This window comes from Sminthopsis crassicaudata, chromosome 4 (assembly GCF_048593235.1).
Source record: "Sminthopsis crassicaudata isolate SCR6 chromosome 4, ASM4859323v1, whole genome shotgun sequence".
In the NCBI taxonomy this organism is placed as follows: domain Eukaryota; kingdom Metazoa; phylum Chordata; class Mammalia; order Dasyuromorphia; family Dasyuridae; genus Sminthopsis; species Sminthopsis crassicaudata.
In genome coordinates, this window is record NC_133620.1 from 468,813,097 (window position 1) to 468,835,325 (window position 22,229).

Sequence of the window (22,229 nt, forward strand, 5' to 3'; positions counted from 1 at the left end):
AAAGCCACAGACCTCCAGGATCACTTGGCCCAGAATATAAAGCATCCCCAAACCAGAGACTGCATGAATGTCAATCTCAAGAAAACTGGGGACAACAGAAGCCTTTCTTGACAAGAGTCCTAGGCTCAGCATCTCTGGTCCAAAACCGGCCCCCCATACTTTACATCTGGGTGCTGCTGGGCAAGACAATTTCCCTATTTATCTGTAAAGTGATGGGCTACTTGGCTTCCAAGACCCCTTACCCAAGTTTCCAATGTAGTCCCAAATCTTCCATGAACTAAGGAATTAATGGCGGATTATTTCTTGAAGGCCCACATGAATAATGCCAACAGCCGCCATATGCAATATAATTCTTGAGGTTTGCTAAGTGCTCACCATACCTCGTCTTCCTGGAGCCTCACTATAATATATAATATAATATGGCAGAAATGGATTGGACACACAACTACCGCTTTAAAGGGACCGTGTGGCCACGTTGCCATTGGAAATAGGATCTGGATCCAGGAGTCAGTTCAGCAGTCCGGCCCTGTGCTTGTCACAGTGATGGCACACTGATGGCCACCCACTCATTTGCAACATTTGCCAATATAAGCAGAGTGGATGAGAGACTTGAAGATTCTATTAGTTGTTGGAGGAAAACAATTAAGTGATATATAGGAGGTATATATCCAAAGGAGGTCAAACACTGACAGAGGGGAAGGGCCTTTCCACACCAAAATATCTAGAGCAGCACTTCGGGGAGCAGCAATAACTGGAAGTGGGTGTTCATGGACTGGTAGATGGCCAGAGTGTATTTGTATAAGAATATAGTGGAATATTTTTGTCCTGAAAGAAATGGAGGATATAAAAAATTCAGAGGGATCTGAAAAGAGTAGTTAGATGAACCAGGGCAGAAGGAAGGAGAATCACAAGATTGACCCAAGGGAAACAACATGGACAGACTTTGGAACCCTGAGCCATGCAGGGGCCAATCGGGACTTTGGAAGGCACAGGAGCGAACTATGCCTCCTGCCTCTTGTCCAAGGTCCAGAGTTAGGGCAGACTACAAGGGTGCAATGAGGCTCGTGTTTTCAGACAAGGGCAATGTTTGCTGAACTGGAATTAATTAGTTACACGTCTGGTCCCAATCATTCTAGCTGATATTAAACTCATCTGAATAACTTAATATCTTTTGAGCAATTACTGGTTAATTATGAAGACCTAGATGTTTTTAGGGGTCCTTGGGTTTAGGTGTACTTGTGTTGCTAATTTGTAATAATTAAAAATGACCAGAGGCAGCTAGGGGGCGCAGTGGAGAGAGCACCAGCCTTGAATTCAGGAGGACCTGAGTTCAAATCTGGTCTCAGACACTTAACACTTCCTAGCTGTGTCACCCTGGGCAAGTCACTTAACCCCAGCCTCAGGAAAAAAATAAAATAAAATAAGTTCACAAGGGGCAGCTAGGGGGCGCAGTGGATAGAGCACCAGCCCTGAAGTCAGGAGGACCGGAGTTCAAATCTGCTCTCAGACACTTAACACTTCCTAGCTGTGTGACCCTGGGTAAGTCACTTAACTCCAGGCTCAGAAAAAAAAAGAAAAGAGAAATGACCAAAATATGGTTGTTATTGGATTGTAAGCTCCTTGAGAGGGACCCTGTTTTATTTCCTTTTTTCTAATCTCTCATCACCTCACATCCTGCATTTCATATGTTTGTCAAATGAATGAATTTCTCTGATTTTAAGAATTTTTAAAAAATCAGCGGGGACCTCAGCACCCCTCAGACTCAGCAAAGTCTGATCTATACCTGAGAAGCTCTTGTGATCATCTGGCCCTTAGATTATTCAACTGAATCATGTTTAAAATCTTTCTGTCAGGAAAGACTCTTAAAGTGGCTTCTACATTCAGAAACAGAAGCAGAATTCTGGAGCTGGAAGGGACTCGAGGGGTTGCCATCTTATCTAACCTGTCCCCGGCCAAGAATTTCCTCTATAACATCCCAAAGAAGTGGGCCTCTACTTCTGGCTGGAAGACTTCTAGCAATGGGGAGCTCACCATCTCCCAAGCAAGCCCATTCTACTTGGGCATCATCCACCTATGAATGTTGTACCCAGAGCAGGCAAAGTGTTTCTTGTGCTGATAGAGGCACACCTATCCCCCCCCCCCTTTTTTTTTTGAGGGGTGGCTACAGAGCCTGGGGAACAACAACTTCAAGAATCATATCTCAGGGGCAGCTAGGTAGCGCAGTGAGTGGATGGAGCACCAGCCCTGAATCAGGAGGACCCGAGTTCAACTCTGGTCTCAGACACTTAGCACTTCCTAGCTGTGTGACCCTGGGTAAGTCACTTAACCCCAGCCTCAGGGGGAAAAAAAAAGAATCATATCTGAGTACCTGCCAAACTTTTCACTTACTACAGAACAGACTGTCTTAAAGTCAATTTAATAGAAAACATGGTTTCATTAAGGTCACCTCAGCACCATCCCTCTCTTTTTTCATATAAAATTTGTGTGAATATCCTCTTTTCCCATCACCTAGATTTATGTGTATTCTCTTTTCTCCCTTTCACCCAACTCTTACTGATCCATTCCTTAAAATAAAAACACATTTAGTGTTTGGCAGCATTTGAATCCAGATCCTCCAAATCCTTTTTTGGGCTACTTTCTAGCTTCAAATGGGATAAGTTTAGCCTACCTGAAGGTGCTCAGAGCTAAAAGGGAAACCTTGAGAAAAAGGTGGGAAGCAGGCTTCAGAGAATTCTGTCCCATCATCCACCTCCCAGTTCCCAGCATACATTAGGTACTTTCTCATCTACATACTGATGGCCCCACCCACTCCCACTTCTGCCTGGGATGTAAACAGGAAAAAGCCAATGAACAAAAGCAGAACTAGGGAGCAACCTGCCCTCAGCCCTACCTTTGGGGGCTCTGTTACAGGCTCAGGAGGCGGTTACTAAGGCCAGAGGTCAGAGTGCAGTTGCATAACCACAGCTCAGTCCATTTGTCCTGAAGAGCTACCACACAGAGCCCTGCATTGGGCCTGAAGACTCCCGAGATGGGGTCCTGGCCCAGCAAGAGCTAAGGCTGGAGAAGGCGTGATGTACATGACAGCACCCTAAGCCAGCACACGACTAGTGAGACAGACAATAAGCCTGTGGGAGTTCTGAAACAGGAGAGAATCTCTGTGGGTTGCGCTAACAGAATGGGTTCATGGGGGAGGTAGGATAGCAGAGTGGGTAGGTTTAGCTGGGGAGAGAGAGAAAAGAAGGGAGAGAACAGGTTGGGTATTCTTATAGGAGGAGGCACAAGCAGGGACTGAGGTTCGTGCTCAGGTCAGTCCGAAGAGCTCAGTATCAAGGAGTGATGGGAAGGAAGACTGAAGGGCCAGCTCTAGGATAGGGTCTCTGCTCTTAAGTCATTTAATTTCTCTGGGCCTCAGTTTCTACAACTGTAAATGAGGGTGTTGGAGTAGATGGTCTCCAAGGTTCCTATGAATGAAAAACTAATTTAGAAATTTATTATTTCTTTTTAAGTAAAAAAATCAGATTTGAACGGAGCTGCAGAGTCTCTCCTGCCAATTGACAAGAGGGGTAATTTGAGGCAGGTAGGTGGGCTCTGTGGATAGAAGATGGGATTCAGCATAGGTGATCCTGGGCAAGTCTGTCTGCCTCAACTTTCTCCACTGCAAATTGGAAACAATATTAGTCACCTCAGATGATGAGGGTAAAAGGAGTAAATATTTGCAAAGTGCTTAAAGCACCATATAAATATTAATCACTTGGACAGAGACAGCTATACCCAGAGAAGGAACACTGGGAAAGGAGTGTAAAATGTTTGCACTATTGTCTTCCTACCCAGGTTACTTATACCTTCGGAATCCAATTCTTACCGAGCAACAAAAAATTTGGTTTTACAGACATATATTGTATCTAGGATATACGGTAACACATTTAACATGTATGGGATTGCCTGTCATTTAAGGGAGGGAGTAGAGGGAGGGGGGGAAATTTGGAAAAATGAATACAAGGGATAATGTAAAAAAAATAATTACCCATGCATATATACTGTCCAAAAAATATATATAATTATAAAATTAATAAATTATCAAAAAAAAAGAAAAACTAAAAATTAAAATTTAAAAATAAAATAAATATTAATCACTGTAATCCTTATCACCATAACCCCCAGCAAGACTACCTAAGAGTGTCCATGTGCTTTTTAGTCAGGATTTGGGAAATTCAAGGCTATTTATCTGCTTTAGATTTCTATCACACTCGGACAGACATGACCTTCTCAGTCCTTCCAAAAGCTATCTACTGTGGACAGAAAATAATTAGGCCTATGCTTAGAAATGACAAAATCCTCCTCCAGAGTTTTTGCCTTCTAAACCAGCAAGAAGAGGTTAAAGGGAAAGGAGGTTGGGCCCTGAATGCAGGAGAGGCAGAAAGGAACAAAAATGTGATAATTCTGAGGTTAAGAATCTGGGTGAGCCAAGGACAGTGGTGCACTGGACAGAAATAGGGAACTCTGGGAGATGAGCAGAGCTAGAGGGAAAGCTAGGTTCTGTTTTGAACATGCTGAGTTTGAGATATCTAATAGACATCCAGTGCCAAATTTCCAATAGGCAAATACAGGACAGAAGCTTGCGGCGGACTCTCAGGAATGGGCATTCTGGGTCTTCAGGAGCACCTGAATCCACGGAAGCCCATCCACACTAGTGGAAACACATTGTAAAGCTCAGCCCAGGTTGGTGGATTGTGTATGATGGGAGGTGAAGGTGTTAGGGCCTATGGGCTGCAGAATCCAAGACCACTTGGGAACAAGAACAAGAAAAAGAAAGCTCATGCAAGGAGATCATGACTAAGGGCCTAGGTTCAGATGCCGAACTAGAGAGACCTCAGAGGCAGTCTAGTCAAATACTCTCATGCTAGACAGAAAGAAATCCAGAAAAATGTGTCTCCCAAAGTTCCCCCACGCAGGACGGGGTTCAGTCAGGAGTCAACCCCGGGCCCTCTGCCTCCAAACTCACGCCTCTCTGGAGTACCACACACACACACTGAAGTGTTTGTTCCCCATCCAACACAACGTGATTTAGCTTGTGCTCTCACCGGGTGACAGACAGGCTGGATCCCCCTTTGGAAGGGAGTGACGGTGGGCTCTTCCCACTCTCCTTTCTCTGACAATCTCACTAGCTAGCTCTCATTTCTCTTGGTCTCCCTTCCCCCAGGAATCATCTCCTCCCACCCTTTCCAAACTCAACAATACTCCTTTTTTCCCCAGCCATCTCTTGCTTTCTGATCTCCTGGAAATGGCAGAAGACTGATGCAATCTCCCCTTGCTGATTCTCCAGATGACCAGCGACATAAGTGGGCATAAATGGCTGGAGGCTTGCTGGACTTTCTGGGAGTTTCAGTGTACTATCCTAATGCAATAAACATTCCCTATTACTGCAAAATGAAGTAACAGCAACCTTGGGTAGATTAGGTCTGTACATTATCAGGACAGAATCAATGAAAAAAATCTTCAATTTGTCCTTTCCTTCAGGTGCCGTGCTCCCCCCAAATTAATGAACTCCCTTAAGGAAATTAAAGAACAATGTTTATGAGAATTTCTATGTGGAAAAACAGGTCAGTTTTGAGCTAGAGTGAATCGAGATCAGATGCTATGCCACAGCATCTGAAAGGATGAATAAAGACATGGCTATTACTAGTATTAGGCAACATTTTTTTTTTATCATATCTCCATTGTCTTCTCTTTCTTTTTTTTAAATTCATTTTATAATTATAATTTTTTTGACAGAACATATGCATGGGCAATTTTTTTTTTTTACAACATTATCCCTTGTATTCATTTTTCCAAATTTTCCCCTCCCTCCCTCTACTCCCTTCCCTAGATGACAGGCAATCCCATACATTTTACATGTGTTACAGTATAACATTGATACAATATATGTGTGTAAATCCAATTTTCTTGTTACATGGTAAGAATTGGATTCCAAAGGTAACAGTAACCTGGGTAGAAAGACAGTTTACACTCAATTCCCAGTGTTCCTTCTCTGGGTGTAGCTGTTTCTGTCCATCATTGGTCAACTGGAAGTGAATTAGATCTTCTTTATGTTGAAGATTTCCACTTCCATCAGAATACATCCTCATACAGTATCGTTGTTGAAGTGTATAATGATCTCCTGGTTCTGCTCATTTCACTCAGCATCAGTTCATGTCAGTCTCTCCAGGCCTCTCTGTATTCATCCTTAGGCAACATTTTTTAAAAGTGTCTAATAATTTTTTTCAATTAAATAACTGTTTAGGTTGACTAGCTCTGTCTATAGAGAGGGCAGAATACAAGAAAGAGAAAGCTCATGTAAGGCAACCATGACTAAGGGCTGATGCAGGACTAGAGAGGACCTCAGAGGTGATCTAGTCAAACACTCTCATTCTAGACAGAAAGAAATCCAGAAAAATTAAGTGTGTCTCCCAAATTGACTGGAAATCTGGATAACTCACTGAACTTACTCAGATTCCTGAGTAAATTGTACAAAGGGAGTAACATCTGGAAAATGAGGGGAGTTATACCAGGCCCCTTTGAGTTTAAATTCATACTCCTGTGGAAATTGGATAACAATTAGAGCTGTTCACTAGGGTCTGGACTTCCTTCAAACTGGTGGATATTTGAGAATGAGATGGATGCCCAGGCCTTCTCCTCCAACCTTCTCCCATCCCCAATCAGGCTTGCTTACTCCTGTGAAGCTCTTAAAGTCTTTCACAAAGTGACTCCGACCTAACTTATCAAACTCACTGGGCTGCCACTATTCTTCCTCAGCCAAACTGCCCTTAGTTCCTCACATACAATGTTCCATCTCCAGTCTCAATGTCTTTGCATTTCCTGTCCCTATCTCTGGAATTCCAGAGAATGGCTTTTCTTCTCTTCTGGACCTCAAGGAATTCCTTAATTTCTTTTGAGACATTGCCAGCACTCCCTTCTGCAGAAAACCTTTGCTGATCTCCCTCCCCAACAGTTATTGCTCAGTCTCCCTAATTCCCTTTATCTGGGATAGAGGAGTGTAATGTTCTGTTTGTCTCTCAGTTGTAATCCTTCTCTGGGAGGAGGTTTCTTTTCTGTATAATCTTTTCCTCTGTGAGCAGGTTTCTTGGGAGGCTTCTGGAGCCTCCAGCCAGAGCGAAGGTAGAATCTCGAATCCTCTTCTTTCAAACTCAATGTCTCAGTCTAGACTGTTCTTCAGACTCAATGTTGCCTTCTTTTATCCTCACTGAGAATGGGCTCAGAGAACTCAGGGGCTTCTGGGAAATACTTCAACCAATGAACTTGCTCCTTTTAAAGGTGTAAACTCCTTTTAAAGGTTTGAATTCTGAGTTAGAGATTTGTTTAGACAACCTGAGTTATCACCTTGTACTCCTAACAGAGGAGTGACCATTCACTTGGCTGATGCTTCTGAGAAAAGCTGCTACCCACACAAGTCTGCTTTGATAAACTTGTGTGAGGCCTAGGTCTGCTCAAGTTACAAGGGAAGCAGTCTCACTGTTCTGAGACCAGCATTTGCTCAATTTGAAGATGACAAATGAGTAGGAGAGTGAATGGAGAAAACAATATGCTTTGGTGACTTGAATTTGAAGAACCGGAGATCTTTTATATTAATATTGGGGGAAAATATGGCTATCAGAGGGAATTTATGACTAAGACAGAAGAAATTCATTTGTACAATGGGAGAGTTTGATTACTAACAGGAAGCTTAGAAGAGTTCCTTTTCAATCTGAACTCAGAGGCCAGAGAGGAGGACTCAGGTTCTAATTAATTTGCATTTAACTCTCTAGCAGGGGCTCTTTGTGTATCAGACTCTTGAGCAGCTTTCTGAGCAAATGTATAATATATAATATAATAATATATCTTTAATAATATTAATATATCTTTAAATGTATAAAGTAAAAGACAGCCGATTCCAAAGTCAATTAAATGGAAATTCAGTGAGTGAAATATTTCTTAAAATCAAGTTTATAGTTCCAGGGCAAAAAATCCTAAATTTGAGGGCCAAAAAAATATTGCAGCATGTGTTGAATGCTGTCACTAAGGAAATGGCAGGCCCAGTACCTGACTGTTTGTCTTGGGCCAGGTTGCCACTGCTGACTAGTGCAAACAATTGTGCAAACACAATCCCTCTCACAAAGGGGCTGAAATGCCTTCGGGCTCTTCAGTTGGACCATGTGTTTCCTTCAAGGGGGTTTATTCCTGGGTCACCACAAGGCTTCTAGTCACTAACAGCTCTGGCAGGAGGGGAAGGACACTTAGGATACCAGACAAAGCTGAACTAACCCAGACAGCATTGAAGGGATCATCAGTGAAATGACAAGGTATTCAAGGGTTCCATAAAGTGAAGTTCTGCCTCAAGGACTCTGGGACTTCATCATTGAGAATATTCTCCCCACTGGGGCACATCATACTCCATTCACTCCTGCCCCACCATCTGTCCAGGGCACCTCTTGTTCACACACTTCGATAAACACTCTGGAGAAGGAGGCTCCATTGACCATGTTCTTTTTTACTCTTCCTTTACAGCAGATTCTTTTTTACTCTTCCTTTCTTGGCCACACAAATTTGCAACTAAATATATTAAGTGAACTTAGATTGTATATTGTAAAATAAATTAAGTAATGTATATGTTTAAGCACCTTACCTATCTATAACAGGAAATAACACAACAGAAGCAAAAAATGCAACTAAAAGGCAGATCTATGGCCTTAATCATTTAACTTCCTTGTAACATTCTGTTATCCCCATTTCTGGGAGGAGATCTGCTGTCTTTTCTCTCTCTCTCTCTCTCTCTCTCTCTCTCTCTCTCTCTCTCTCTCTCTCTCTCTCTGTGTCTCTCTCTCTCTCTCTCTATATATATATATATACATATATATAAAACGCAAGGGCTTGTGGGAAGATTACTTCTACCACTGAACTTGCTCCTTTTAAACATTAAGCTCCTCCCCAGAAGTTCAAAAGGGTAAAACTCCCTTTAAAGGAGGGAACTAGAGAATTGTAAAGTACCGACTTAGCACTTAGTAAGAACCTAATATCTCATTATCTCATTAGCACTTAGTAAGAACCTTACACTTCCTAACTTGGGAAAATCATAGGGAATACCCAGGCAGTCACTGAAAGGTCTCCAAATATCCTCAGGACTTTCAAAAGCTTCAACAAATTGAATCCCTGGTCTCTGAACATACCAGAATGTAGCAAGGGGTAGTCCAAGACCACAATAAAGCTAGTGAGAAAAAGGGTGGTAGGTATGGAGTCAGCAGAGACCTGGATGTGTGTCCCACCTCAAATAGTTATAAGATGTGTGACCTGTTTCCTCATCTGTGAAATGGGGACATGTATAGATGACTGAGCCTAGAGCCAGGAAAAGCTAAGGTCAAATGCAGCCTCAGACACTTATTAGCTATGTGACCCTGGCCAAGTCAATTAAGCCTGTTTGCCTCAGTATTCTCATCTGTAAAATGAATTGGAGAAGGAAATGGCAAAGCACTCCAGTGTCTCTGCCAAAAAAAACCCAAATAGGGTCACAAAGAGTTGCACATGGACGAAACCACTGAACTAGAATCACAACAAAAATACCTGTAAGTATATCCCTCCCTTAGAGTTTCAGTCAGGCTCCAATGAGATTATGTAGGTAAAAGGGTTGGCAAATTTTAAAGTGCCATAAAAATGCCAGTTATTATTATCAGCAATGAGCCTTGGGGATGCTGGTCAAATGACTGCTTCATCATCCCTGAAGGCCTGCCCATGCCTGGGTGCCAGTGTGGCAGCAGAGTTGGCAGGGGATACCGAAAGACAAACTTTTCAGTAAGGTCATACATGAGCAGGAAGTAGCAAAGACTGAAAAAATTCTGTCCCTAGATAGTGGGCACTAGAGAAACAGGTAAAGTCATAAAAGAGTCATCGGAAATTGCTGCGGTGTTCAAAGAGAGGCCAGAAATAGATCCTAGGCCAGAAAGGCTTGTTGTGTCTGAGCTATCCAACCTGGGATATTCAATTTATGCCGCAATCTTGCAGGGTAATTCTGGAGACACACGACAGCAGAGCAAGTTAGTGATCCTGGGAAGAGAGCCAGGAAAAAAAAAAAAAAAAAAAAGCATTTGGATCAGGTGATAAGCATACCAAGAAACAAAGGTCTTCTGCAAAGGCTAGACCTCTTGCCATAGCTAAATTTACATTGGTTGAGATTGGAGCAAAGCAGGAAAGTCCTCATTTGCACCTGTTAGAACAAAGGTTGAACCTTCCTGTAAAGTCCAGATGGTCGAGTTCTGGGAACCCACAATGCTCCTTTTAGTGGCTTTTGAGGTCACTTGCGATTGGGACTTTTACAGATTGTAAGCCATGCCAAGAGAATACAGGTTTCTGCAGCAGGAAATTGGTAGTCAAAATGGACAATTGGCAGAATCAGAAAAATCAAGAGACATTTTGTTTTTGTGCTGATAGTTTGTAGTTTGGCTCTGACAGTAATCACATTTTATACTTATCCATACAAGGCAGCAAATATTGTATGGTAACTGAAGTGTAAGGCTGAGGATAAAGACCAATATGGAACAATTCTTAGCTGCAAAACTGGAGTTGACCATGATGTGGAAATCGAGCAATGTTTCCATGAGATACTGACCATAAATTTCAGGATTCCTTAAGGGTAAAAGGTTTCTGAAAAATGTTTGCAAGGGGCAGCTAGATGGTGAAATGGATAGAGCACCAGCGCTAGAGTCAGGAGAACCTGAGTTCAAATCTGGCCTCAGACAGTTAACACTTCCTAGGTGTGTGACTTGGACAAGTCACTGAATCCTAACTGTCTTGCCAACACATATATTTTGTGTGTGTGTGTGTGTGTGTGTGTGTGTGTGTGTGTGTGTGTGTGTGTTTGCAAGTGTTCCCAGTAAACAGATGGAAATGGACAAAGAAAGTGATCACAAGAGGATGGATCCATAATGGTCGTTATTGCTATTAGTTAAATTATCTTGTTATGATCAGTAGTCCTGATTCTACAGTCATGTTGGGTTTTTAAATTTCTTTCTATTTATTTATTTTGTTTGCTTTTGTTAAGATTGTTGCCAAGCTTATTATGAAATTTTTAAAAGAATCATGTTTACTGACAAGGTTTTGAAAAAAGTCATGAAAAAAGGAATTAACAGAAATTCCTTAGGTATACAGAGCCAGGGGAAATGATTGGGGTTGTGACTTGCCCAGGGACACACAGATAGGAAATGTTAAGTGTCCAAATTCGAACTCCTGACTTCAGGTATGGTCCTCTATCCACTGTGCCATCTAGCTGCCCTCAAATCACTCTTACTTTTTAATAATAACAGTTACTCATGTGTGTGGTTTTTTTTCCTTTTAGACAAACTTATACTAAATATCAGATTATTTGGAAACTGAAAAAGTAGGAATATTTTCTAAATTAGTTAATAAACAGGAAGGTAAAGGTAGTTAAGAACCCAATAGTTTGAGTTTTATTATTGCTAAAATAGTCAAGGCAAAATTTGTTGAGAAGTATACCTGCTCTCTCTAAAAGTGCATTTCCCCAGCCAGGCCTTCTAGATGTCTGATTTGGGGCTTTTTAAATCTCCCACAAAGGATCTATGGGAGATCCTTTCCCTCAGCCTTATGATCTGCCAGGAAGTGTCAGAAGTGGGATTTAAACCCTGATTCTAAGAGTAACATTGGAACTAAATTAGAAAGAGATCACAGAAAAGCAGTAACACTGTTCACCCTACAATATTTGGGTCTGGATATAGATTGCATATAGCAAGCACCCAGTAATTTTTCTTAATTCAGTCATGTCCAAGTTTTTCTGACCAAATTTGAGTTTTCTTAGCAAAGGTACTGGAATAGTTTGCTATTGCCTTCTCCAGCTCATTTTGTAGATGAAGAAACTGAGGCAAATAGATCAATAGGCAAGTTTAAAAATCTATTTTATACCAAGGCAATAGTTGAAGATAAAAAGGTCCTTTTTTGCTTCCACTCAAAAAAAAAAAAATTATGCAGTCCTGACTGACAGGAATAGTTTCAGATCCAACAAAGTTTGGTTAATTTAAATAGCTTTCAGAGCTCTTTTGAATACATTTGACATCAGATGGTTCCTCCAGAAATAATTCCCATTCAAGAAATCACCGCATTTTAGGGAAATGATATGACTGGTCCAAAGCACACATTCAATCCTAGAACTGAGGCTTGAACCCAAGTTGTTTGAGTCCTTTTTTCAAGTTTACTATGTAAGCTTTACTGAGAAGGGCAAAAGGAAATGTATGGCCTAGTGCTGAAAGCTTGTACATTACTAGGTGACCATTGTTAGAACATAGTTGACATTGTGTGTGTGTGTGTGTGTGTGTGTGTGTGTGTGTGTGTGTTTTGTAGGGGTGGAGGGAGAGCGGTATACAGGACTAATTGCTCAAACACTTTCTAGTTGTGTCATCTTTAGCAAGTCACAATATTTTTTTTCCTCTGTAAAATAAGGGGTAGACTCAATGACCCACTCCCATCCCTTACAGCTTTTACTCTATGATCCTTCGACTGGTTTTGGTTTTGAGTTGAAGTCTATATATTGGTGTAGAATTTTAATGGGGTGAGATTCTTGTGAGGCTTTCAAATAACATCTCTATTTCCATTTTGTTCCATAATAAGAAAGAATATTGACTCAAAATTTATACAATGATCAAAATTTTATAAGTTCCTGTAAAGCAGGTAATGCAATTCTGATTTCCATTTTACAAATGAGGAAACTAAGGCTCACAGAGGTTAAATGAGTTGGCCATGGTTGTTTTAGTTAAGAAGCATCTGAAACAAAGTTCAAATATTGGTCTCAAGACTCCCAAGTCTAGCATTCCCTTCAAACTAGGGCCTAGAGAGCATGCCAGAGAGAAGCTAAGCCTTTTGGCTCCCTATTCTTTAGGACCTCCTCTTTACCCAGGGGCCAAGTTCCACCCAGGTTTCAGTGTTCCTACCTATACCTTCCACCTCTGAGAAGTGCCAACAAATCCCCAAGGCCTTCAGAAGTGCAGGATAACCGGAATATTTTACCATTCCATTTACCATCCCTGGATTTTCCTAGGTGAAAACGCTTTCTGGGCAACACTATCTCTATGTATCCTTTCGCCAATTCCTTGAAATTTTGTATTTGCATCCCTAGGACCTAGCACAGTGCTGGCTACATAGTAATCTCGAAATGCTTTCCATTGCTTCAGAACAGAGGAGATAACATGTTAAAACACTTTCTTCTTTCTTTCTTCCCCCCGGTTCCCTATCTAAGGAGTCATCCTGGATTCCTTCTTCTCTCTCAACATCCTTTATGAAATATGGTGGCAAGGCCTGTTACTCTTCCTCTGCATCAGTCTTTGCACTGCCCCCATCCCAGTGCAGGAGCTCATCTGCTGGTCTCAAAGCTCTCCTCACTCCATGTGATTTTCCTAAAGGAAGGTCTTATGTGCCTCTAAGCCTTAATAAACTCCACTGAATGAATACAAGGGATAATATTATAAAAAATATATATATAATAAAAAATTTAAAAAATAAATAAAAAAAAAATAAACTCCACTGCTTCCCATTGCCTCCAGGAGCAAATACCAAATTCTGTGTTTGGCAGCCACAGGCCATAACCCCCTTCCGCCTTTCCAGTGCACCCACTCCCCAAAACTATACGCCATCTCTCAGCTCCAGGCATCTCCTGGAAGGCTTTCCATCTACTCAGATTATCCAGCTCCCTGGCTTCCTTTAAGTCCCAACTAAAACAGCACCTTCTAGTCTTCTCCAATCCGCTTTAGTCCCAGTGCTTTACCTTGGCTAATCCTCTCCTGTTTATCTTGTATACATTTGCTTGATAGTAGATTGTAAGCTGCTAGAGGGCAGAGATTGACTTTCCCCTAGTGTTTAGCGCACAACTCAAACAACATTTTTCCTACTGTTGTTGTAGATCTTTTTGTTCTTGAAGAGTACATAATCAGGGAGGTGATGAAGGGAGGATTATGCAAGGCCTCCTGCCTCACTTTCTCCACTGGACCCAGATGGCTCCAGATAAGGATCAGGATGACAGGAGATGGCCCTGGATGCAGTGGGAGATCTTGGCTTTTTAAAGTTAAAGTCTTGGCAATACCCATTCAATGTTTAAGAATTGGCAAGAACTGAGGCAAAGAATGGCCTCTTTTACCTAGTCAAAAATAAAGAAAGAAAGAAAGAAAGAATCTGGAAAGGGAAGACCCTTAACTTTTCTGGTCAAAACAGATACAATTGCTATTGACATTCACCCAGAGTCAATTTAGGCTTAAACAATGAGGAAGTAGGCTTGGGCTGGAACCTATTGTTCACCAATTAATGAAAGCCTAGAGTGATTTGGACTTTGTGATTTGGTACGATCCTTAAGAAATTAGGCCTTTAAACTTCCAAGACATCTGGGGAAGTTTCAGAGAGAAAGAGACAGAGAAAGAGAAAGAGAGAGGGGGGAGGGAAAGAAAGAAAGAAAGAAAGAAAGAAAGAAAGAAAGAAAGAAAGAAAGAAAGAAAGAAAGAAAGAAAGAAAGAAAGAAAGAAAGAAAGAAAGAAAGAAAGAAAGAAAGAAAGAAAGAAAGAAAGAAAGAAAAGAAAGAAAGAAAGAAAGGAAGGAAGGAAGGAAGGAAGGAAGGAAGGAAGGAAGGAAGGAAGGAAGGAAGGAAGGAAGGAAGGAAGGAAGGAAGGAAGAAAGGAAGGAAGGAAGGAAGGAAGGAAGGAAGGAAGGAAGGAAGGAAGGAAGGAAGGAAGGAAGGAAGGAAGGAAGGAAGGAAGGAAGGAAGGAAGAAGGAAGAAAGAAAGAAAGAAAGAAAGAAAGAAAGAAAGAAAGAAAGAAAGAAAGAAAGAAAGAAAGAAAGAAAGAAAGAAAGAAAGAAAGAAAGAAAGAGAGAGAAAGGAAGAAAGAGAGAAAAAGAAAGAAAGAAAGAAAGAGAGAAAGAGAGAAAGGAAAGAAAGGAAAGAAAGGAAAGAAAAGGAAGGAAGGAAGGAAGAGAGGAAGAGAGGGAGGGAGGGAGGAAGGAAGGAAGGAAGAAACAAAGGAAGAAAGAAAGAAACCATGTGATTATTTAAAGGGCATAAAGACTGGGTCTGCTGCAGACCCAAGGGAGCCCTCTTAAGCCCTGCCAATGATTTGATTCAGTTCTGAAGGAGTCTGGATCCTGCTCTTCACAGGAGTTGTTCCTTAATCACCAAACCTAATAGCCTTCACTCAGTCCTCATCCTTCTGGAACTCTTGATGATTTTGGACACTGTCACTTTCCCGTCTAGGAGAGTTTCTCCAGGAGGTTTCTCTTTATTTGTCCCACCGTCCCTTGGGCTCCTTTACTAGATATCTTTATATAGTCACTTCTACCCTTTTTTGTTTTTTTGGTGATCTCATCCAGTTTATTTTCAGTTCTAACCTTCTTCTCCCTACCTATTGGGTAGGCAAGAAAATCAAAATCTTTTTCAAATATGCATAGTCATGCAAAGCCAATTTTCACATTAACTACATCCAAAAAGAAAGCAATAAAGAAAAAACCCAAATGAACAAAGAAAATATGCCTCAATCTGCCCTCTGAGTCTGTCAGTTCTCTAGCATGTTTCATCAGATACCCTTGCAGAATTGTGATGGGACATCGTGTTGATTGGAGTTCTTAAGTCTTTCAAAGTTGTTTGTCAAAATTGCTATTGTACTGTAAATTGTTCTCCAGTTCAGTTCACTTCATTTTGCATCAGTTCATAGAGATTTTCCTGAAACCTTCTCCATAATTTCCTATACAGCATTAGGATTTCTTCACTTAGAAAACCTTTTAGTAAGACCTTTGGGATTCCCTGTCTATTTAAGCTTAATCTGTTTCCTCAGTTCCACTCTTCTATCACAATTGTTATTTGGCTATTTCAAGTTGGATGTCCCTTAAGCATTTCAAACTTACAAATCCAAAAAAAAATTGCATTCTTTTCTTCCCAAACCCTTCTTCTTTCCACTCTCTTCTTGCTGCTGAGAGTCCACCTGTCCTTCCAAGTCACCGAGGCTCACAACTTTGTTCTCACTCCCATGCATGCCATATATACCTCACCCACTGCCAACCTTGTCTCTTCTAAAATCTTCTACAATACAATCTCACCTATGTCCCTTTCCCTCTACTTGCACAGGGCCTGATGACTACTTTCCTGAAGTATAAGTGCCTGCTAATTGGATTCCCTTCCCCACTCTAGTAGATTGTCTACTCAGCTTCCAACGTAATTTTCCTAAGCATTTTGACCATGTCGTCCATCTGTCTTCCCCCAGTCCCCTAAACTGAGCAACCTGCAGGATGAAATGCTGTTCTCCCTTTCTGTTCTGTTTCCTCCCTCCCTGGACTCCCTGACCCTACTTCACTGATCCGTTTTCATTCCTAGATGATTTCTCCTCATCTCCATCTCCCAACTTCATTCAGGGCTTAGCTCAAAACGTACCTTCCAACCTCTCCCCCGGTAATCATGAGACCATTCATGTCACATATACATGGAATTACTTGCATGTTGTTCCCCCCTTTCCCTTTAAAATGTAGCTCCTAAAGGGCAGAGAATGTCATTTCAATTTTCATTGACTACCAGGCTCCCAACACACTACCTGGCACATAGTAGGTACCCTATAAATGCTTATTGACTACTCCAAACCTTTGCTTCTCTCTTCAAGGACATGACTACCACTTTCTCAGCTGAGGCCCTTAGTCTCACCTCATTTTTCCCTTCCCACACCTCAAAGAGAAATCCTCTTGTCTTTGCCCTCACAGTACAAAGATGAAGGCCTCTTTTTCAAGGCTGATGCCTTTACTCCTAGTCTTTTGGTAGGAGAAACATAAATTCCATATAGATTGGGCTAGTTTCTTACTTTAAAAGGCAATGAAAGAATCAGAGATTTAGGATCCCAGGAACTGAGGCGTGACCTTTGACATTGTGCTAGTCAAGTAGGAGTGAACAAGGCCTGGGTATCTTCCCAGCTGGAAAGAGAAGTGTCTATTCTATTTAGCAGAGGAACTTGGTCATATTCCTTAGACCTTATGAAACTGAGCTCATCAGGTTTGAAGATTTGGAAGGGGAGAGAAGAGAAAGCCTCTCTAAAGGGAAGCAGGGGAGTCCCCTTTGTTGAATTCTGAGGGATAGGAGTAATTTGGACTTCACTCCTGGAAGTCCTGACTATAGTATCTGCCTCAGGAACAAAGAAAAGGCTGAGGAAGGCTGACAATTCAAGGCTTTACCTAAGGTCCAGCAGAAAAGCTGCCCTAGACCTAAGGAGTTTCAAAGTTCTTCTAGAACAGGGGGTTATCCTTTAGGCATATTAGCTCTCTAAGCCAGAGCTTACTTTCCCCCAATACCAGACAGATTCTTGGGGGAAGAATGGATCACAGATCATCTGCCATGCTCTGTAATTTCACTAGGAGCTTACTTTATATCACTTGCTACAAGCTAATCAACTCTGGCTGACTGAGAACAATAAACTCTAACATTGGGAAATCACCCTACAACCCACAAGAGCTCTTTTAGAATCCCAAAGGGAGCTAGTAACAACATTCTGGGAAACTGACACAACAGGGAGAACTGGAGTGTCAGAAGGAAGGAAGGAAGGAAGGAAGGAAGGAAGGAAGGAAGGAAGGAAGGAAGGAAGGAAGGAAGGAAGGAAGGAAGGAAGGAAGGAAGGAAGGAAAGAAGAAAAGAAAGGAAGAGAGGAGAGAAAAGAAAAAAAGGAAGAAAGGGAAGACCAGAGAGAAAAGAGAGAGAGGAGAGACAGAAGTTTTCAATTTTTCAAATGCCAGTGTTCTCTCCATGCCACCCAAGGTGAATGACAGCATGATCTGCCTCTCAGAAGAAGTTTGGGGATCAGGGAATCTGGTTTTGAAATCTGGCTCCTGACATGTCCTAGCTGTGTGACCTTGGGAAATGTCACTTAACCTCTCTGATCATCCCCTTTCTCATCTGCCAAGTCGGGAGCATAATCATCCTTGCACTATCAAAGTTGGGGAGAAAGCATTTTCTTTGTTCTAGAAATGCCATCGTAGCCATGTGGCTGCCCTGAGGAATCCCTGTCTGTCATCTTCCTGAGTCTCCTACATTCATGTGGCACTTTGCTGATTTCAAAGAGCTCACAGCAACTGTGAGAAGCTGCAGGTACCATTGTGCCCATTATACAGCCTGAGAAATTGAGGATCAGTGATGTTAGCTGCCTTTCCTGGGGTGATAGGTATTAATCCAAGGGGGTAGGTTTTTAAGACTGGTTTTAGCCACAAAGCTGCAAATTATAAGCTCTTTGAGGGCAGAGATGGTTTTTTGCCTCTTTTCTGTCTTCCCAGAACCTGACACAAACCTCACACTAAAGTGCTTAATGTTTACTGACTGATTTCTGGCTTGAGGGTCTCATACCCGTGACAGTTCTCAAGGATTCAACATTGTCTTGACTATTTACAAAATAAATTAATTCCAATTTCTGGAATAGCTTCAGTTTTGTTTTGTTTTGTTTTGTTTAAACAGAATGCCATCCATTGAGAGCTGCTGCTACACTGGATTTTATTGTTTGCTATTAAACAGTGGGAGAGTTACTGTCTGCTGTTTTGCTTTTCTACAGGCACCACAGACATGGAAATAAATATATTTTCAATTGAATTAAATTTTTAAAATTATTAGGAACCTACAGTGTAGACACTGGGAATAGGAAAGATGCTTGCCCTCAAGAGTCCATTCTATAAAAACAAAACATTTCCCCCAAATAAAAACACCAGATGGGGGGAGAGAAAGGAGAAGCTGTGTCTTAGAGGGGTGGTTTCTGTGCCCTATTCTCCATGGCCCCATTGAGGGGCTAGAAATACTGGACTGGTTTGCCACTTTCTTCTCTGGCTCACTTTACAGATGAAGAAACTGAGGCACACGGAGTGAAGTGACTTGTCCAGGGTCACACAACCAGAAAGTAGCTGCGATCATGAGTCTTTCTGCTACCTGGCTCAGCACTCTACCACTGTGATGAATTGATTTCATCCATGATAAAGAAAAACTCTCATGGGAGAATGTACTGACCCTGACAGTTTTTTTTTTCTTTTAAATATCAGCATAGATTTATAGTTGAAAAAGAACTTAGAGGCCATCAATTATAAAGTGGGGAAACTGAGGCCCAGAAGAAGGATATTACTTGGCTAGTGTCTCTTCACATTATAGCAATCAGGAGACTACACAATCACATGGGACAAAAGGAGAGAGCCAGGATTTGAAGCTCGAATTAATAATCAGCATGTCTTCTCTGGCACCAGAGTATCCTCAAAGTGAACTCTCATTTCCATGTGGTTTTGCAGTACTTCCCTAAAAAAGGACTAAGGGAAGGAAGGTACTTTATCTCTGTGTTTCACATCAGGTAATTCAGACTGAGAGATTTGGGCCCTTATATAATATGCAACTATAGCTTGCCAGAGGCAAAATTTGAATCTGGAATCACTGACTCCAAGTCTGCATTTTCTCCACTACAAACTTTAGCAAACTAGGGATTTTAAGAAGTCCTTTATCCTTTTTTGTCTTTTGCTCCAGTCAATGCAAAGGATTTAAAAGGAAAAAAAAAAGTTTTAAAAAAGCAATCTCCTATTAGAATGCAGGAATAAAAGAATGACCCAAGAAAGTTAGGCTACCATTATGAGTGCTATTTTAAAGATTTGTCTTAAAAGTACATCCAGTTTGGAATACCAGGTTTGAAGAGAATCAGACAGGAATGCAAAGGATTATTGATGTTGTTTGTATATGTAGCACACCTCGCCCACCATACTGAGAGTTGTGTCTTAGCACCCATCCCCTAGCACCATACATAGTTCCTGAGGCCTACAAGGATTTGAAATGCCAAAAAAGTAGCTGAAATTAACTATGGGGAGATAGCCACAAACAAATAAAAAACAACAACCACCAAAAAAAAAAAAAAAAAAAAAATGGGAAAGCATCAATGCTGAAAGATCCTGAGAAGTTTCTGGATTCAGGGTGGAGATCCAGAATGCAGAGCTTCACTCTGAACTACCGTGAAGGAGAGATAGAAGGCAGCATGGGCCAGCTGAACAGCCTGACCATCAGCTCTCCTCAGATACTGATGGAGAGAGCCAGAACGTTGTACCTACAAGCATTGGGACATCAGTGGCCCTGGGATGGATAGCCCTGCTTCCAGCCCAGCCTTAATATCTATAAGTGAGGAAAGCAATCGTGACAAAAGAAGGGCTCACTCTTCTCATTGTCATCAATATCAGCTACTGACCGTTCCGAATGGGGAGGGGAGCCCAAGGAATCCCTGGGCTTGGCAGTGCTCACACTCTCAAAATACTCATAGCCCCCAAACCCTGGGAGGGGTGCCCCCAATCTAATGTTTTGGGAGGGACGCTAGACCCTTTTTCCTCGGAAGCTACAGCTATTAAATATCCAGAACCAAAAGTTCTTGCCAGTTTTCCATACTAGTCAAATGGTTTCACCTCAAAATTGGGTAGGGATTATTAGTGGAAACAGTGATAAAATGGCTATGCTCTACAAATTGTGGGGATTGACTTAGTGTTGAACACACACACACACACACACACACACACACACACACACGAGTTTTCTTTTTTTCTTTTTCTTTTCTCTTTCTCTCCCCCTCCCTCCTTCTCTCTGTCTCTCTCCCCTTTCTCTGCCTCTCCCTCCCACTTCCCCCCATCTCTGTCTCTGTCTCTATCTCTCTCCCCTTTCTCTGCCTCTCCCTCGAACTTCCCCCCATCTCTGCCTTGGTCTCTATCTCTGTCTCTGTCTCTCTCTCTCCCCTTTCTCTTCCTTTTCCTCCCACTTCCCCCTCCCTCTCTCTCCCCCTCTCTCTCCCCCTCCCTCTCTCTCTCTCTCTCCTCCCCTTTCTCTGCCTCTCCCTCCCACTTCCCCCCATCTCTGTCTCTGTCTCTTCTCTATCTTCTCCCTTGTCTTTCTCTCTTCTTTTCCTCTCCATCCTCTAGTTGTTAACATTCTCTACCTCTTGAAATCACTTTGAATTATTGCCATTGCTTTTGGTTTACTTGTCTGTGTGTGGGTTGGATTCTCCCTAAGGAGCCAGCGTTGGGTTTGGTTTTTGTATGCTGTACACCTAACAGCGCATAGTAGGTGCTTAAAAAACCTCAGAAGGCTCTCTGAATTCATTTCCAACACCTGGACGCTGACTGCAGCTGGCCCCGGATATGCAGTGGGAATTCGCTGGCGATATCTGAAAGCTCTGCAACCACAAATCACAAACTTTCAACGTAAGCGCCACCTCTCAGAAACCTATTCGGAGGAGAGGCTCATCTCACGGAGGGCCTTTGCAAACTACAGAATTGATCACTCAGGCAAACGCCGACTTCCCTTACTTCTGGGTGTGATCTCATCGCTCCAGCGGCCCAGATTGCGGCCCGTCCATACCTGGCCGTCCCGGGTGACTCACGCCAATGTCCTCCCCCAGATTTGCCACGGGAGGGCCACGCTAAGTGCTGCGGGCTTTCCTTTCCTGCCATTGTGAGGCTCTCCGTGGAGCCCGGGGGCTGTCCATCAGTCATCCCCCATTGGCACCATGTGACCAGCCCGTCCTTTTTCGATAACATCCTTTCCCCCGCTTCTCCTTTGTAAACAGGAGCAATTTGGAAAATAAGAAGCTTCTCCTGGGAAGGAGCCAGTGCCATGTCCGAAGCCTCCAGCACGGCGTGCGCTGCCCCCCCCCCCTTTCTCCCGGCCACTTTAAATAGCCCTGGGCACTGGGATCCTCGGGAAAAGCTCCGGAACTGAAGCGCACGGAAAGCTGCCAATACCAGAGCAGAGCCTCCTCTCCCGCCTCCCCCGCGGCTTCGGGGCTGCAGCTTCCACCGGGGACACCTCGTACCTCGGGGGGCGCGCGGACTGGCGCCCACGCTGCCCTGGCCGCGTTTCCCGGGGACAGCCGGCACGCACAGGGCCGCCCCCTCCCCCTTTCCCCGCGCTCTCCGCCCGAACTTTGAGCTCCCCCGTTTACGTTTAAGTAAAGCCACGGCCAGAGCCCGCAGAGATGCCCGGGGCTTCCTCTCAGCCCCGGAAAGCGAGCTCCCGAGCAGCCCCAGCTGCCCCGAAACGCGAGCGGTCCCGCAGGGGAGCCTGGGGGAGGACGCGAGGCGAAGAAAGGCGGCTGCGGCTGCGCCCCCGATGCCCTCCACCGAGCGAACGGGCGCGGGGAAGTTCGGCCGCTCGGGGGCAACGTGCGGGAGGGGAAAGGAGAAATGTCCGGGCGGGCGG

The 22,229-nt window shown here is 42.9% G+C and overlaps 1 protein-coding gene across 5 annotated transcripts in view; it reads right to left on the reverse strand.

The window, feature by feature from the left end:
• The window catches only part of MAP3K13 (mitogen-activated protein kinase kinase kinase 13), a 75,365-nt gene that overhangs the window by 40,857 nt on the left and 12,279 nt on the right, over positions 1-22,229 (reverse strand). The window lies entirely within an intron of this gene.